The sequence below is a fragment of the Pipistrellus hanaki genome (assembly GCF_964339955.1).
Source record: "Pipistrellus hanaki genome assembly, chromosome: 16".
In the NCBI taxonomy this organism is placed as follows: Eukaryota; Metazoa; Chordata; class Mammalia; order Chiroptera; family Vespertilionidae; genus Pipistrellus; species Pipistrellus hanaki.
Window position 1 is genome coordinate 18,778,571 of NC_140518.1, and position 17,077 is coordinate 18,795,647.

General features: G+C 52.1%; 1 protein-coding gene across 20 annotated transcripts in view; it reads right to left on the reverse strand.

Annotated features, from left to right (window-relative positions):
* Window positions 1–15,856, reverse strand: part of MAPT (microtubule associated protein tau) — a 71,104-nt gene extending 55,248 nt beyond the window's left edge. For 3 of the 20 annotated variants that reach the window (XM_084861712.1, XM_084861710.1, XM_084861708.1), the window contains exon 1: window positions 15,592–15,854. The gene's annotated coding sequence lies outside the window, so the exon portion shown is untranslated. Of the gene's footprint in view, window positions 1–15,591 lie in introns of all 20 variants that reach the window. The other 17 variants (XM_084861706.1, XM_084861714.1, XM_084861697.1 and 14 more) reach the window with 12 other exon arrangements.
* Between the last annotated feature and the right edge of the window lie 1,221 nt (window positions 15,857–17,077).

Sequence of the window (17,077 nt, forward strand, 5' to 3'; positions counted from 1 at the left end):
CAACAGACCTGTGGTCCCCTCTGTGAAATGAGAGGGTGAGACCAGGTCACAGCTTCTCACTAGGGGGTGACAGGCACAGCTGCATCACCTGGGGAGGCTTTGAAAGAACCTTCTTCCGGATATTTCTATCCTTTTCAAGTGAGCTGGGGCCTGAGCCTATGTATGAATTTATCTTTTATTTCTAAAAGGCACGATATACTTGGTAAAAAAAAAAAAAAAAAAAAAAAAAAAAAAAATTAAGTAGATAATAGCATAGAATAAAAATGATATCTCATGCCCTATCCACCTAGCCCAGCTGCAGTTATTACCCGTCTGGACCGGTGCCATCTGATCTACCAACAGTGACCTCTCACTGGTTTTATCAGCAGTCCTTGAATTATGTGTGAAGTCAAGTGTCTTTTCATGTTTAGCCACCCCATCCTCCCTTTCCCCCTGTAAACTACCTGCTTTTCTCTCTTTCCCAGGGATGGGTGTTTTGGTAAAGGATCTGGAACGATTCTGGGCTGTCGTAGGACCCCCGTCTGTCTGTCTGGGTGACCCAAGTCCCCTTAAAGCTCTAACACTGCACACCCATGAGCATCATGAAAAGTCTGAGGGTCCAGGGCCCGTCCAGGCTTCATGGAGCCCGAAGTGAGAGGATCCCTCCGCAGGAAGACTGAGATCCCGGCCCGGGCGGGACAGCCCTCTTTGCAGGGGACGAGGGGCCATGCTTGTCTTTAACATTTGCCCCTTCGTCCCACTCGTTGTTGAGTGTCATTTGATGGGAATGAGGGAGACATTTTGCATCTACTTCCTGGGAATCCAGAGCCAGCATGTGTGGCCCCAGCTGCCTCTCGCTCCGTTTCAGGGCGGATGCAGAGTCCTCGCATTCAGCGACCAGGAATGACCAGGCTGCTCGGCGGCGTGGGCCCCAGCATCCTAGTGGAAGGGTGCGAGGTTCCCAGGGGCAGCTCAGGTGTCAGAAATGCACCGCAGACCCACGCGAGCCCTGCGAAGGGCAATATTTCACGTGCTCTCTCTGGCATGGCGTGCCGCTCAGCCCGGATGTACCAGATCCAGGCCTAACTCCGCCACCCTTACCCAGAGCTCGGTTCAGAGGAAGTGCTCAAGTGACCGCTGAAAGGATAAATCATTAACACCTTTCTAATTGCCCCCCTTTCTGTTCAGGGGTAATTATTAAAGTCCAAATTGGTTCAGTCGACTGTGCTTACACAGACTCCTAGCTTACAGAAGGCTACTTTCTGACGGCCTACACCAGCTTTCTTGCACATTTCAAAAGCCCTTTCTTTGGCCCCGGGAACTAGGGTGGCCAGAAAAAATACAGGATGTCCAGTTAAATTAAAATTTGAGATAAACAACAAATAATTTTTTTTTTTTTTTAGTGTAAGTTTGTCCCAAAGATTGCATGGGACATACTTATTGTATTAGTTTCCTGTGGCTGCTGTAATAAATTACCACAAACCGAGTGACTTAGGACAACAGATATTTATCTTCTCATAGTTCTGGAGGCCAGAAGTCTGAAACCAGTATTACTGGGCCAAAATCAAGGTGTTGGCAGGGCCGCACACTCTCTGGAAGCTCCAGGAGAGAATCCTGTGCTTGCCTCTTCCGGCTTCTGGTGGCTGTCGGCATCTACTTCTCACCGATGTCCATCTGTCTCTGTCCTCACGTCATCTTCTCTGCGGTGCTCTTATTTTTATTTATTATTTCTGGTGGCTCACACCATGGACATGTATTGTCTCACAGTTCTGGAGGCGAGAGTCCAAGATCAAATTGTCAGCAGGGTTGCTTTTCTTCCAAAAGAGAATCCCTTCCATGCCTCTTGCTTAGTTCTAGTGGTTTGCTGGCAGCCTGTGTTGTCCTCGGCTGATGGAAGCATCACCCTGATCTCTGCCTTTATCTTCACGTGATGTTCTTTCTCTGTGTGTGTCCACCTCCAGATTTCCTCTTCGTATAAGAACACCCCTTCTGTGTTTTTAATCTCTCTGCCTTGCTCATCTAAGGACACAAGTGATTGCATTTAGGATCCATCCAGATAATACAGGACAATCTCCATCGGAAGGTCCTTAATTTAATCACATTGGCAAAGATTCTTCTCTGAATAAGGCCACCTGCACAGGTTCTGGGGTTATCTTTGTTATCTGATATCTTTGAGGAACCCTGGGTAGAACTAATATACTTGCACTAACAAATATTTGAAATCCAAGTTTAACTAGGCATCCCATGTTTTGTTTGTGTGCTTTTTTTTGTTAGTCCTCACCAGAGGATATTTTTTTCATTGATTTGTTTTTAGGGACAGTGGAAAGGATGAAGGGAGTGGGAGAGGGAAAGAGAGAGAGAGAGAAACATCAATTCGCATCCTGTGTTTTAATTTGCTGCATCTGACCGCCCTCCCTAGGCTGAGCTGGTAGGGACATAAGTGGTTTGTCTTCAACTGCTCACCGTCTTTCCTCAGTGATATGAGCATGGGGATCGGACCACAGAGCCAAACCTGCTCATCAAGGTCTTGTTTTTTTTTCTTTTTTAAAAAATATTGTTATTGATTTCTAAGAAGAAGGGAGACGGAGAGAGGGATAAAAACATCAATGATGATCGAGAATCATTGATCGGCTGTCTCCTGCATGCCCCACCCTGGAGATCAAGCCCACAACCCAGAAACCACAACCTCCTGGTTCATAGCTTGATGCTCAATCACCGAGTCACACTGGCCAGGCCAAGGTCTTTTGTCTTTGAAGTAGGGCTCATGGTCTATGGTGTCATTCTGGTTTTCAGAATCGAAAGGCTTGGATTAGTCTGAAGATGTAACTTGTTTAAAAGGTGATGGCAAACAGTGCATGTATTTCCATGGTTAGCACTCCAAACTCCAAATGCAGACCTGTACCCGTCCACCCTCCAGGAAAGTAGAAGGCTGAACAAGTATAACAATGTACCTGTTTCTCTTTCTGTGCCCAGGTCTCTCTAGGAAAGTCCTTAATTTTTAATCAGTATTGAACCCATGCACACATTCATGCATCCACCCAACAGTTACTGAGCGTGTGTGCTGTGCCCTGTGCTGCGCCAGGCACTGAGAAGACACAGATGAATAAAACATCGCCCAACTGATGAACATGTTGGGGAGCCTGGTGCCCCGGGGAAGCCCCCCAAAAGTGGGATCAGACAAACTGTGGAGATGAAACACAAAATAATGGGTGTTAGTAATGTGAAAGCAGAGCATCTTAATGAATTTACTTTAAAGCCAGTAGCTTAGAGAGACACCCAATTAATGTATTAATTATCTCTAAATCCTAGCAACCACTTTAGCTCTTAATTACGGAAATAGGACTTGTACTACAGGATGTGTTACTTAGCCAGGCCTGCCCTTCCCGCCTCTGTTCGCCTCCCCACTCCCCATTTTCCTGGCCCCACAGTGTGGCTGTGCTGGTGCAGACCGGAGGAACAGAAAGTGGACTGTTGAGTAAGGGTAGGGTTGTAGGGGGGAGTTGGGAGGGGAGGTGAGGGAATAACTCAGGAGGCTGGGTGATGCAGCCAGCCCCCACCCGCTTAGCTGTGGCCCTTTTTCCTAACAGCAGGTTGCTTGTTCTGCCTGCCTGGCCCACGGAAACCACCTTCTTTGAATGAAATTTCTCCCTGTGGACACTGCCCGGACCTGAATGTCATCCCTGCGTTTGTGTACAGGCTCCTCTCGGCCATGCCTTCCAGCCGTGGTCAGTCACCCGTACCCCTTGGTGGAGGTGCAGGGGGTGTGAACATGATCCGTGCTTTGTCTGAGCTGGAAGAAAACGAGCTTCTCTGATTTGATAAGGGTGGACCTGCCCACGACACTAAATTTGGTTCTGTCGTCACCGGCGACAGAACCAGATTTAGTGGCCCAGTTTAGAGGCTAGCTTTCAGTTTAAAATACTCTCTCCAGGCTCAGGTTACATGTGAGCCATTCACGGGGTCTGGAGGGGACAGCCCCCATGGCCATTGGCACTGAGGGCATGTCTGTCTGCTGGCACTAGCCTGGAGGGCCGGGCCTGAGAGGAGGCTCAGAGGACGCAGCGGAGGCAGCAAGGCGAGGTCCCCGGCTCCCTCCACCGCTGACAGCTCTGGGTCTCAGTTTGCTCCTCTGCACGAGGAGGCTGAGAATCCCCGCCTGTGGGGGAGTGAGGGTGACAGGAGACCATGCTTTTAGTAAAAGACATGCAACTTCGACTACCATTATTCCCAGCAGCTTCATACAGCAAAGCTAATTTGGACCCACAGGGGGTGTAAATTGGCCTGAAGTAGGGCAAAGCAACAATGATAGACTATTTTGAAGGAAATGAGATTTTTGTAATTCCCAGGCATATAGAGCAATGACTCGAACCGCGTACGCGTAGGTGGAGGGATTGGCTTTATTTAAACAGGTAACACTCATCTAAGACCAGCCTATTTGATTCATTAGCATCCAATTGCATGAATTGAGAATAGTTATTTTGAGCTTCACAGGAGCCCAGCTCTGTGACAGGCAAGGCACTGGGGAGCAGGCAAGCCGTATAAGGCACAGCCTTGCCCCCAAGGACCCAGAGCCAGTGGGGAGTTGAGCTCTGCACTCAGGGCAGGAGGGAAAATAATTAAGCCTTAAGCCCTGTGGTGCTGGTGACTGGTGAGAGATGAAAAGCAGAGAGGCCTCCCGATCTTGTTGACTGTAACAACTGCTTTAGGCAGGACAGAGACTGGGGAAGGCCAGGGTGATTTAAAAGGGGGAGGGGAAGAGAGAGAGAGCATGATGTCTAAGAAGGGGCCAAAAGGCAGGCTGGCCAGCTGTGGGACTGGATCATGAGGACTGACTGGGCAGGGAGTCTGAGCCCAGGCATGGGGACCTGGGTGGCAGTGCAGGGTGGGTCTTTGCATAACTTAGCAAGGGGCAGAGACCCCCCAGTCAAAGACAGGGCTTGGACAAGGCAGGACACGTGACAGGGCCACTCTGGGGCGAACCATTTGGCAATGATCAGCAAAGTGGATTGGATGTGAAATTTGGAACAATTCATTATTGTATCCATCGTCATTGAGGGTGACATAGGAAGGCCCACGTTCCTTTTGGAGCTGGTGAGGATGGAAGTTGGAAAGGGAAGGGCCATGTCTGGGAGGAAGGAACTGATGGGTAAGGCTGTTCTAAGATGTAGGTAGAGAAGAAGAAGCGTTTAAGACTCCAAGATCTGCCCCTTGGGGACGGGAAGATGGCAGGTTTCAATGTAGAAGGGACCAGGGTGTAATGAGGGCAGCTTTGGGGAGAGTAGGATAACAAGGTGTGTGTTTGGGGGTGGGGGTGGGGGGCATAGACGCCCAGGAATGTTGCTCAAGGCAGCCACGAGTAGAGCAGCTATTGTCAGGAGGGGGCGACCCACATGCCCTGAGACACTTCCCACCATCCGTGTTCACGAGATGCCCTCCAGGCACAGGGCAGAGGGGAGCGGGCGGCAGCCCAGCTCCAGCTCAATGCAAGTTCCACGTGCAGGCGGTTCCATGAGCGAGCCTTCACCTGTCTCTCACCGCCAGCCATCAGCGTATTTATTATACCATCACAGTCCAACCCGGCCTTTAATTTAATCACCCTTCCCTTAATCGATTCCCGTCACGTGCTGCACTCTGAGTGGCAGGAAGAGGCTGCCCCTTGGGCATAATTAGAAGATGAGCTGCTTCACCGAGTCCCAGTCCGATTAGGAGGAAACTGAACCCCCACCCTTCCTGAGAAAGCAGAAAGGCTCCCAGGAAATTCCATGGAGAGCCACACCAGCCAAGCAAATCCCAGCCCCTTTCTGGAGAAGATGGCATTGGTAGGGGGTGGCTATCACTCATGGTGACATTAAGGGCACCCTCCACCCTGTCCTGTACCCTTGCTTTGGGGCTCCTTTCCAAAAAAAAAAAAAGGGGCCAGGCCAGGCCAGTCCAGGCTGGACCAGGCAGTCTGTGCATCCATCCCAGCCTGGGCCCTGCTGACAGGGGCTCACCCCTGGGACCCAGTGGGCACCATCTGGCTGGTGCTAAGGGAGGGAGGCAGCTGCACTATATCAGACGTCCGGCTCCACTCAGCCCATGACTGTGGCCCCCAGGAGGCACACCCCTCCGTGTGGCAACTGTCTTCTGAGAAGCCCAAAGGAACTCTCAGACTATTTTATTTCAGTTCTGGGACTATCCCGTGAGGCCACATGATTGGTTATTCTGGGGAGGGGGTGGAGATTGCATAATCCTTGCTTTACAATGGAAAAATGGAGGCACAGGAAATCTTTTATATTTTGCCCATTCCTAGGAGAATTTGTCTTTATTGAGGTGTAATCGACATACAACATTACATCGGGAAGTTTTCATCTCTGCCACAAGCCTCTTAGTTGGTAAATAGGAAGGTAAGGTTGCAATGACATGCAGGGCTTGGCAAGCCCAAGCAGCGGTGATAGCAGAAGCCCACAGCATGAGGGGTTGGCCGAATTCTGGAATTCAGTCTTGCTGGCAATAAATGATAAGATCCTAAAAAAAAATAATTTTTTTAACTTGGCCCAGATTGCCAACTTATAACATGAATCCCACCAGTCAAAAAAAAAAAAAATTTCCGCTGTATTTCCCATCAGACATCAAACGCTGGTTTATAATTATAGCACTTTTGTGACATTGAGAGGGATTTATGTCAATTTATTCCATCTTTATGAACACTCAGCAGGGAACAGAGTGCAGCCATCACTTCCTGTGTGTGCTAAGAAGGGCGGGGCATCAGAGCCTAAGGAGGAAACCGGGAACCCAGGGGAGAGGCACCCAGGAGGCACGTTATCCCCACAGGATTAACCCCAGGGAGAGATTAAATAGGTTTAAAGAAGGTTCAGGTGCGTTTGTGCTTAATCAGTCCATTATTCGAGTGGGTTTAGGGATATTCTAAGCTGGCCTCATGTGACAGCAAGGGCAGAGTCTGCTTGGTGGCAAGGTGGGGCCAGGGTAAAATTTCCTGGTATTGGGGAAGGGACAAGACAGAAAGGGGGTGGCAGAAGGGCTGCTGACTCTCCCAAATAGCTCCTTCTTGCAATTCCCCACAGTGGGCAGCTTTGAGAGGGACAGGCCCCTGTGGATATACACCACGATTATTACTGAGCCCCAACGTAGCAGGTCACTTATAACTGTTTTATTTGTATCTACAACCCTGGCCTGGCGTATTAACATGTTGATTTAAATTCTGATGCATTACCAATACTAAAAGTTGAAAGCTGTTCAGGTTTTCCGCTCAACCCGATATAAAAAATCCAGATATACAACAAATAGGAGGTCATGAATATTCACACGTAAATATATATTTATACTTTCATAAATATATATGATATGTAATTGTAATATTTATACGCATATATATTTTAAACCAAAGAGATTCTTTAAATTGAAACTTTCTCTTGGGCATTTAAGCATTTGGCCTTTTTTTTTTTTTTTTTTTTCTGTTTTTGTTGTTCTTTGTTTTTTATTCCTCACCCGAGGGAGTGGAAGAGAGAGGGAAAGACAGAGAGAAATATCAATGTGAGAGAAGCACGTCAATTGGTTGCCTCCTTCATGCACCCGGACCAGGGCCTGGGCCTGGGAGGAGCCTGCCATTGACCAAAACCGAACCCAGGACCCTTTGGTTTACAGGTTGACGCTTTATCCACCGAGCCAAACCGGCTAGGGCAAACATTTGTCTTTAGAAGATTAATTATCAAATAAACTTCTTTTGAAGGGGGAGGCCATGGGAGAAGGGTGAAGTAAGACAATGGTTTGGTGTCACTGTCCAATTAAGAACAATAAAAAATAAGCATCTCCGAAATGACCTATAAATAATGTCGGCATTGGCTTTGATCCAAGACAATTCTGTTGACACATTAGAACAACGGTTCTAATTCAGGGGGAAGAGCTGGCCTTTATGCTGGGGGCGGGGCAAGGTTCCATGGTTCCATGAGCTGCGCTCTCCTTCCCAGCCCTTCTTTTTGGCTCTACATCACATGACAGGAGATTATGGGCCCAGGGGTCCTTTAATATCCTTGGTGTCCAGGGGAGGAGGACACAAGGATGAAAGTATATCCCTGGACAACTGCGGACTTAGGTCCCAAGACAACATCACCCAGCCTTCCTGGGAAACCAGGAAACTGAGCCATAGGCCGCTAGGAAAACTAACAGCTGGTACCAGAGATAATTATGTTCCTGTTCTCTCTGATGTCTGATTTAGCAGTGGAGTGGACAAGATCACAGGAGGGCCATGAATGAAACATCATTGTCAATGGCTTCAGATTTAATTCTAACTCAATGATCTTAAACAATTTTTTTAAGTGTTAGACCTTGACCTAAAACTTCTTTACTTTGGGGAGTTAATATTCTAAGGGCATTTAATTTAGTTTGAGTCCTCGGTAGGAATTTTGCCACTCCCCTTACGTTGGGATTCTACGTGAATGAATTCAAAGTGCGGTGCCAGTCCTGGAACACAGGAAAAGGGCGCCATGCGGGCCTTCACACGAGGTGTCTCCTAACTGACACCGGGTAAGAAGCAGAAGCGAAGGCTGGAAGTATTCAAGGCTGGGTCCACAGGGCCTGACCTCCACAGCCAGTCTCCTCCTACCACAGCCAACCTTCTAGGTCCAGCACAGTAGTTACAACAGTCATGGAACTTAAGTAAGGTGCAAGCTGATGAAACACAAATATTAAACAAAAGATGGATTCTTAAGATCATCATTTTTTATACTGTCAAATGGGATAAAGAACATGAAATAATAGTAAAAGTCTAGAGGGATTCTAGATTACTCCTCAGTGTAATTCCTTTTTCTAAGGAAGTTAAATCGGCATTCCTATGAAATGCACTGTGAGTATGGCTTAGGCAAAACACGAACACACACACACACACACACACACACACACACACACACACACACAATTTCAACCAGCTGACCACACACCAAGAGAAGGGTTGGCCCTAATTAAAAAAATACAGGGGGTTTGGGGAGAGGTCAATGGGGGAAAAGGAGACTTCTGTAATACTTTAAACAATAAAGAATTTAAATTAAAAAAAAAAAAAGACAGGTGGATAAATGTTCTTTTATCCAGTTTAAGTTAAAGTAAAATGTTTGAAATACATATGTATCCCTTTTTATGATTTTCTGCTTTAACTACTTTTTAAAAACTGATGTATTAATCAGATATGACTGTGCTTATCAAATACTTGAAGTTCTCTGTAGAGTTTGCCTTTTTTTTTTTTTTTTTTTTTGTTAATCTTCACCCAACGATATTTTCCCATTGATTTTTAGAGAGAATGGGAAGGAGGGGGAGAGACACAGAGAGAAACATCGATGTGAGAGAAACACATCTATTGGTTGCCTCCCACACATGCCCTCACCAGGGCGAGGGATCGAGCCTGCAACCTAGGTACATGCCCTTGGCCAGAATCGAATCTGGGACCCTTCAGTCCCCATGCTGACACTCTGTCCACTGAGCCAAACTGGCTAGGGCTAGAGTTTGCTTTATTTAACATTTTCTGCTTGCTCTGAACTGTCCACTGTGAAGCATGCTTGCCAGTTTGCTGACATCAACACTCAAACATTTCATTTGTAAAAATCTCTCCTCCACTGCCTTCTGCTATTTCCATTACTTCTCGGCTTCCATGGGCGCTCACTTGGCAGTCAATGAGTAATTAGTAAGATCTCTAAACCCGAGATGCTGAACCAGGTCTCCAATCCCAGGAGGGAGGGAGGGCGGTTCGGCTCCGCTGGCATGGAGAGCACACAGTCTATTCCTGGCGTGGAGCAGATTTCAGGAAGGAAGAGGACAGAAGCAGGGACAACAGATGATAAGTCACTCGGCTCGCCTGTGGCAGGGTCCTGTGTGTACATTTAAACATGGGTGTGTGTGATTCTCGGGGGGGGGGGGGGGACGCGGTACACTTCCACCCCAACAACAATGCCTGCTCCAGGGGGGCTGGGCAGCTGCCTGCCTTCCCATCCAGATCCCTCTGCAGTGTAAGGATTTATCTGTTACAACTGATTCCATCACTAGGGTCAGCAGACGCCTTTGTACACTTATCCAGTCACCAGTGTTGATCCAGAGGTTGCTGCCAAAAAGGCCATTTCCTGAGCAGTTACTAAGTACCAGGCCCTGGGCTAAGAGCCGCATCACCCTTGGGAGCGGCACTATTGAGTCCCAAGGTACAGACACTGAAAACTACAAAAGCCCCAAAGGCTAAACCGCATGGCTTTGGCCCCACAGCGAGGCACGGAGCCACGGCTTGCACTCAGGAGGTCTGTTCTGAGTCCACGAGGTCAAACCTAAGGTCTCTCTCTCTCTCTCTCTCTCTCTCTCTCTCTCTCTCTCTCTCTCTCTCTCTCTCTCTCTCTCTCCATTTGCAGGACATTGCCCTGCACTGGGCATCCAGGAAAATCCACCGTCTGCCTTCAGAGCACTCACACATCTCCCTGCATAGCTGAAGCACAAAAGACACTTGTAGGGGTTAATTCTAGAGCACTCCCCATCGGGGCACACTTTGCATTTTGTGATTGCCGAATCTAGCTGCATACTTAAAGAATGTTTCCTAATCAAAGAGCCCCCAAAGCTCAAAAACCATCCTGGGCTGGCCTTCCACTCAGATGGGGGTCCTCTGCACCAGAAAGGAAGCTGGCAGAGGTGGAAAATAATTCTTGGGCAGCAGCACCTTTGGAAGGTGGGAGGGTTTGTCTCCCTGCGGCAGCCCACCAACTGAGGTGCCCCCCCCCAAACCAGCTCCAGGTCACTAGGGAGGCACCTAGGCTGGCAAGTTAGGAGTCATCAGTCAGGTGGGCGCTTCAGGGAGGGGTTGGGGGGTCTCTGAAATGGGAAGATGAAAGAAGCATTGTGGAAGGGAGTAGAAGGAACAGAGGCAAATGGGGTTTCCCACCTCTATTCCCCCCCCCCCCCCGCCACCTCCTGCAGCTGCAAAGGTGGCAGGGTAGGGTCCTCCTTCCCCCGGGGTAAGGGGGTGAGGTGACCAGAGAGGACCAGGCTGTGGGGCCATAAACAACAAGTGCTGCTGGATAAGGTCTAAGGTTCGGGAAAGGAGGAGAATGAGGGTGTGAAGGTGCACAGAGTGGCACAGGCACCTTTTTGATATCAGTTGGATACAGAGTGGGGGCCAAACTGGATTGGATTTGTCCCCAAACCCTCCTGAGGCCATGACCTGGAATAAAACTCACCTCCCACTCTGCTTTTTCTTCTCCACCTATTGACCTGCATTGCCCCATTGTATCCATTTGTTTGTTGAAGGAGTATGGGCCAAAATACCTATTGTGTGTCCAGCACTGTATTAAGCCCCTAACGCTGTTTTAATTCGCCTTTGGGTAATTCTTTTTCCAAGTGGGAGTAAGGAAGATACTCATTAAATAGAAGGCACAGCCTCGATGGAAAACATCACAATTTCCCTTAGAAAATGAACACATGTTCATATGCACAGCTATGGAGCCACTCAAATCACAGACAGATGCTGAGGGAGGGTGGAATAAAACACAATTTCTAAAAATTTTCAGAAAATGAGCTTCAAAAACAGGTGTTAAAGGCACAGAAAAAAAAAATTTCAGCCTAAACAAAGGATGGCACCACCATCCTATTCCTTCTGCAGGCTGGCACTGACCCCAAAGGGCACGTGGTGAAAGAGCGTGTTCAATAAAAGGGGCCCTTTCCAAAAGGAATAAATCTGACCCTTCCTTAAGGAAACAGATTTGTGTTTTCTTCTTGCAATTTGTGGGACTAACCCATCTCTTTTGTTCCTCTCAGGGGATTGGTGCCTGATGCTAGAAACCACTTAAAAGCCATGCCCTGCCATGATGGGCATATGCAGACCCGGTCAGGGACTCATTGTTATGGGCTGTCACTCACCCAAAAACAACAATTGCAGCAAAGCCAACAGCCACCTCCCCAAATTGTCCCAAAGCTAACCCCACAGGGTCAAGCCAGGTGACTGCAGCAAACCTGTTACAGAAGCAAACGCTGGTGAAGGAACTGATTAGCTTCGAGAGTCACTGGGGCTGGGCACTGGGGGTGGAGGGGTGCGTGTGGTTAATGTATTTATTCATTCAGAGGAAGGGTTTGGAGATGGGGGAATGGATAAACATAAGCAGCATCATGAAAAAATAAGAGTACCTTGGGGTGGGAGGGTGGGTGCCGAGTAGAAGGGGGTCAATGGGGGGAAAGGGGGGTCGTTTGTAATACTTTTAACAGTAAAGGTTTTAAAAGTAAAATAATACCTTAATTAATTATGGGAGGAAAGGCATTTCTCGTTCTGTCCTAGGCTGAGCCAACTGGAGAGACCGGGATCAGATAAAACTCAAAGCCGTCCTGCTGAGCCTAAGGGCAGGACTGGCAGTCGCTGTCCCAGGTGCCAACATCCATCCCTATCCGGACCAACCAGCCGGGCGTGGAGTTACAGGTTCCTGAGAGCCAGAGGCCGAGCAGGGTCTCCAGAGGCGGAACACAGCCCTGCCTGCTGGGGACACCGCGGCTGGCTGAGCGCGGGCGCAATCGCTCCCTCCCTCCAGACCCTCCGGCCCAGCGGATGTCTTTTCCTGGCCGGCATAGGAAGGACCCGAACCCCGCTCCCAGGATTCCTCCATGAACAGCCCCCAGGCTTTGTGAACCCGGAGCGGCAACAGATCCCATCACCGACGACATCTCGGACGCGTGGACTGTGCTTTGTTCCCGGCATTGGGCTGAACACTCCGGAAACCGGCAGGAGGGGACCTCTGCCTGCGGTCTGCCTGCCTGCCTGTCTGTCTGGTACCGCAACCTCACGCCCAGCTCGGGCCGGGTGGGATGGCGAGAGAAGCGAGAGATGCTCCACCATCCATCCTTGAGTCTCTACCACTCTTCGACCCCGACGCCAGCCATTCCCCGGACATTTCGCTTCCACCTGTGCGGCACGCTTGGATGATTTGGCCCGTACAATACTCTCCTTTTCAGAACCGAGGCCCCCCCCCCCCCCCTCAGTTTTCAGCAACAGAATTAACCAGAGCCTCGCGGACCAGCTCCTTGCAGGAGGGCCAGCCTCGGCCTTGTTCGCCAGGGGTCGTCAGGAGCCATCCTCCTCCCCTCATCCCCCGGCTTAAGGGCGGCAGGGAATTCGGGCTCTTTAAAAAAAAAAAAAAAAAAAAAATATATATATATATATATATATATATATATATATATATATATATATATATATATATATATTGATTTTTCACAGAGAGGAAGAGAGAGGGATAGGGAGCTAGAAACATCGATGAGAGAGAATCATCAATCAGCTGCCTCTTGCACACCCCCTAATGGGGATGTGCCCGCAACCCAGGTACATGCCCTTGACGGGAATCGAACCCGGGACCCCTCAGTCCGCAGGCTGACGCTCTATCTACTAAGCCAAACCTGTTTCTGCGGAATTTGGGCTCTTGAGTGAAAATCCCGCACGTTTCTAAAACGGTGCTTGTCCACCAATCCCTCAGGGACGCCTGTCTGGTGGCTGTGGCCACAGGAAGCCAATGGGGAGGAGCCACGGGCTCAGGATGGGGGCTTCCCTCCAGAGTCCCCCCTCCCCTTTCCCCCAGGCGCGGCTCCGTGCGCCCCGAGGCTCTCGATCTGTGTTTGGAAGGGGCAGGGCTGTGCCTGAAGGCCGTGCTCAGGACGCTTGTGGTTTCCAAGGCAACCGCCCCTCGGCGCCCCCTCTGAGTCTGCTGGGGGGGGGAATGGGTGTGGCTCGCAGGGCCGAAGCACACCTCATTCATGCCCCCTCCTCACGTTTCCCCTCCTGGGGAAGCAACAGGGCTCGGAGTGGAGAGGGGACCGCCTGAGAGCCCCCCTCGAACCCCCCATCTCCTCCTCGAACCCCCCCCCATCTCGGGGGGGGGGTGGCTGGTGCTCCTCTGGGGGCAGCCCGCTGGGGCGTGGCCACCAGAATGCTCCAGGTGTGGGGTGGGGCGTCGCCCCTCCGAGGACACCCTCACGGCGCGCGCGGGGACCCGGCACCCACCCCTCCGGCCGGTGGGTGGGTGCTCCCTGGCGCGCGGCCGGGCTCCGGGAGGGGCCGCCCAGCGTCACGCCCGTTCCACGCGTGACCGCGGGGCTGTGCTGCGAGCTCATCGATCCCAGCAAAGCCCCGAGATCTAACAAAGGGCTCGGAAATAAGGGGCGAAACACGGCGAGGGTGGGGGGAGAGGGTACATCCTTATAGAATAATAAAAGGCAAAACCCCAGGCTGGCCACACCGCTCACATGAGCCCCACAAACAAAGCCGCGAGCCCCCGGGAAGATCCCGGGGGACCGTCCAGGGCTCGACCCCGTCGACCGAAAACGCCAAGATCGCAGCGCCGATGGCCGCCTCCCTCCTCCATCACAGTCCCGCCTGGTCCTCCGAAGCCTAGCCGCCCGGTAAAGGCGCGACACGCGGTAAAAAGATGGCACCTCGCGTTCGGAGGCGGAAAAAAAAAGAGGGGGTGGTGGTGGGAGGAGGCAGAGTCTCCCCTCCCCCTGCTCGCCCACCCGGACCCACACCCACTGCCGCAGTGAGGGGCGAGCCCCGCGCCGGCGCCGCGCCTCCCGCAGGGAGCGCCCCCGGCGCCCGGCGCGGAGGAAGGGCCGCCCCGGTGCACCTGCAGCCCCCGCGCCCCGCGCCGGCCCGGGGCCGCGAGCCCGGCAAGCCGCGCCGGCTGCGGCCGAGACCTTCCATCGCACGAGGCCCGGCGACCCCGGCCCTTCGGAGCCTCCCCATCGGCGTCCGCGCACCCCCACTTCCCGGGCGCGGCGCTGCCGCTCGCGTCCCGGCGCCAGGCGCGCGCAGGGGGAAGGGCAGCCAAAGTGACAGCGCCCGGACCCCTCCCCACCTCCCGATCCCACCCCCCATCTCCTCCGCTCCCAGCCCCCAAATGTCCCCAGCGGCGTTCTGAAGGAGGAAAACGGGAAGGGGGTGGACCACAGCCTTAAATCAGGGGCAGCGAAAGCCCCATTGGAATCGCGGCCGCCGGGGAGGGGTTAGGGAGGGGCAGGCAGGGAGTCATCTCTTCTAGAACCCGGTCCCTATCGTCCTTAGAGCCGATGGCAATCCGGACAGAGAAAACGGACAGGTTCGGTTTCGGGGGTCGTCATTGGACACCCCCCCCACACACACACACATAGACACACGCCCATTGCGGCAAAAAGCAGCGATCCAGAGGGCACGGCAGCCCCCTCCCCCAGGTCACCACCATCCGCGCCCCACCCTGCGGGCACAACCGCGCGAAGCAGGAACCCGCAGCACACACCCGCACACACACACATGCACACACCGACACACACATGCACACACCGGCACACACATGCACATACCCGCGCACACACATGCACACACCCGCACACACAAGCGCAACCTGCGCACACATGCACACACCTGTGCGCACACACACACTCTTGCACGCACGTGTGCATCCATCCCTTGCACGGGTCCCATTCCAAGCCACCCCAGACCTAGCTCCCGAAGGAAGAGAGCACAGGGAGTGGCCGCCACTGTGGCCCCCCACCCATGTCCACCTCATGAAACCCATCTCTGAGCCGGCGGTGTGCGGGCGCAAGGGGCGGACGGGGCGGCACCATTGAGAGCCTCGCGCTTACCTGATTGTAGACGGAGGACGAGGACAGTGGAGGAAAGCAGAGGAGACGGTGTCTGTGGCGGCGGCGGCAGAAGGTGGGAGGCGGCGGCGCTGCTGCCGGTGTGGGAGCTGGTGGGTGGCGGAGACTGCGAGCGCGCGCACCAGCCGGAGGGCGCGCTCCCGAGACCGAGGCCGAGGGCGGCGCAGGCGCGAGCAGCGGGAGCGCGGCCTCGCCAGGGGCGGGGCGGAGAGCGAGGCCTCCGCGAGCGTCTTCTCCTCCGGCCACCAGTGGGCGCGCGCGAGCGCCCCGCCCACCGCGGTCTCCGGCCTCCCGGCTGGCTCCGCCCTTTTCCCACCCCTCCCTTCGGGCCGGGCCCGGCCGCCACGCGCACGCGCGCGCGCTCCGTGGCGCACGCGCAGTCTAGGTCTCGTCCCGCCCTGGCCGCAGCCTTTGTTTTACCTGCAGGTTTTTCTCCCCGGGAGGGAGGCTGGGCTGTTGCCTCGGAGGCTGGGTGCCTTTGCCCTCTAGACCTGCCTCCCTCCCTTCTCGCCGTGGTTGACGAAAAGGGACCACGTGCTAAGCTGACCAGCTCAGGGCAGGCCTGCATGGCGGCCTTGCAAAAACTCAGAGACCTGAAGTAACCACAAAGGATGGTCTGAAATTAAAACTTTTTAAACTAAAAAGCAGTTTATGGTGAGTAGTCGTGTCCTAGGCCGGTACCTTTCCTGACAAAGGTTAGTCTTTACCTGAACTGAGCCCATTTTCTTTCTGTCAAAGTACCGTTCCTTTTTCTGGACCCTCAAAGCCCAGGCCCCGCGCTTCAGAGACCACAGATCCCCTAATTGTTATTGAGTGAGCTGTGGACTGTGAACTATCCTGCACCCTCTTAAAAGAAGTAGGTGCCTATTATTTTACTTTTTATCCAATCCCAGAGGTCTCCTGCTTCGCTTTCTCCCACCTCCCTGAGCCATCACCAATGGATTTTATGTGACCCATTTAGTCCCCTCTTTTGATTATGTATAAAACAGGGTGCAAAACTGCCCTTCTCCAGAGCATTATTTCAATCCGTTGAGATTCTGTTTCCCAGCAATTGTCCACAATTTGGCTCAAATTAACTCACAAAAATTCTTCACAGGTTTGCATGTGATGATGTCCTCCGGGGGCGATATCCAGTCTGGGAAAGAAAGGTCTTGGGCTTGTTTCCTCAGTCCCTCTACCCTGGACCTCAAGGCCACCCCCAGGTTCAGCCTGCTTGTGGCTCCAGGGCACCCTGACCCTTTCCTGAGTCTCTCCAAATGGTCCCTCTGTTGGAGATAAGTTTCCCTGGTCCTGCTTGTGTGTGTGTTTTAACAAGGAACTTTTGGATCTGTTATTTATCTAAGTGACCAGAGAATAAAATTTTAAATTAGATGAAGGTTCGAACATCGTGAGCAACAGCAGCGAGAGCTCCCCCAGGGGCGGGGCAGGCTGCGAGGTCTTGGCCACCAGGGTGATTAGCGCCATTTGA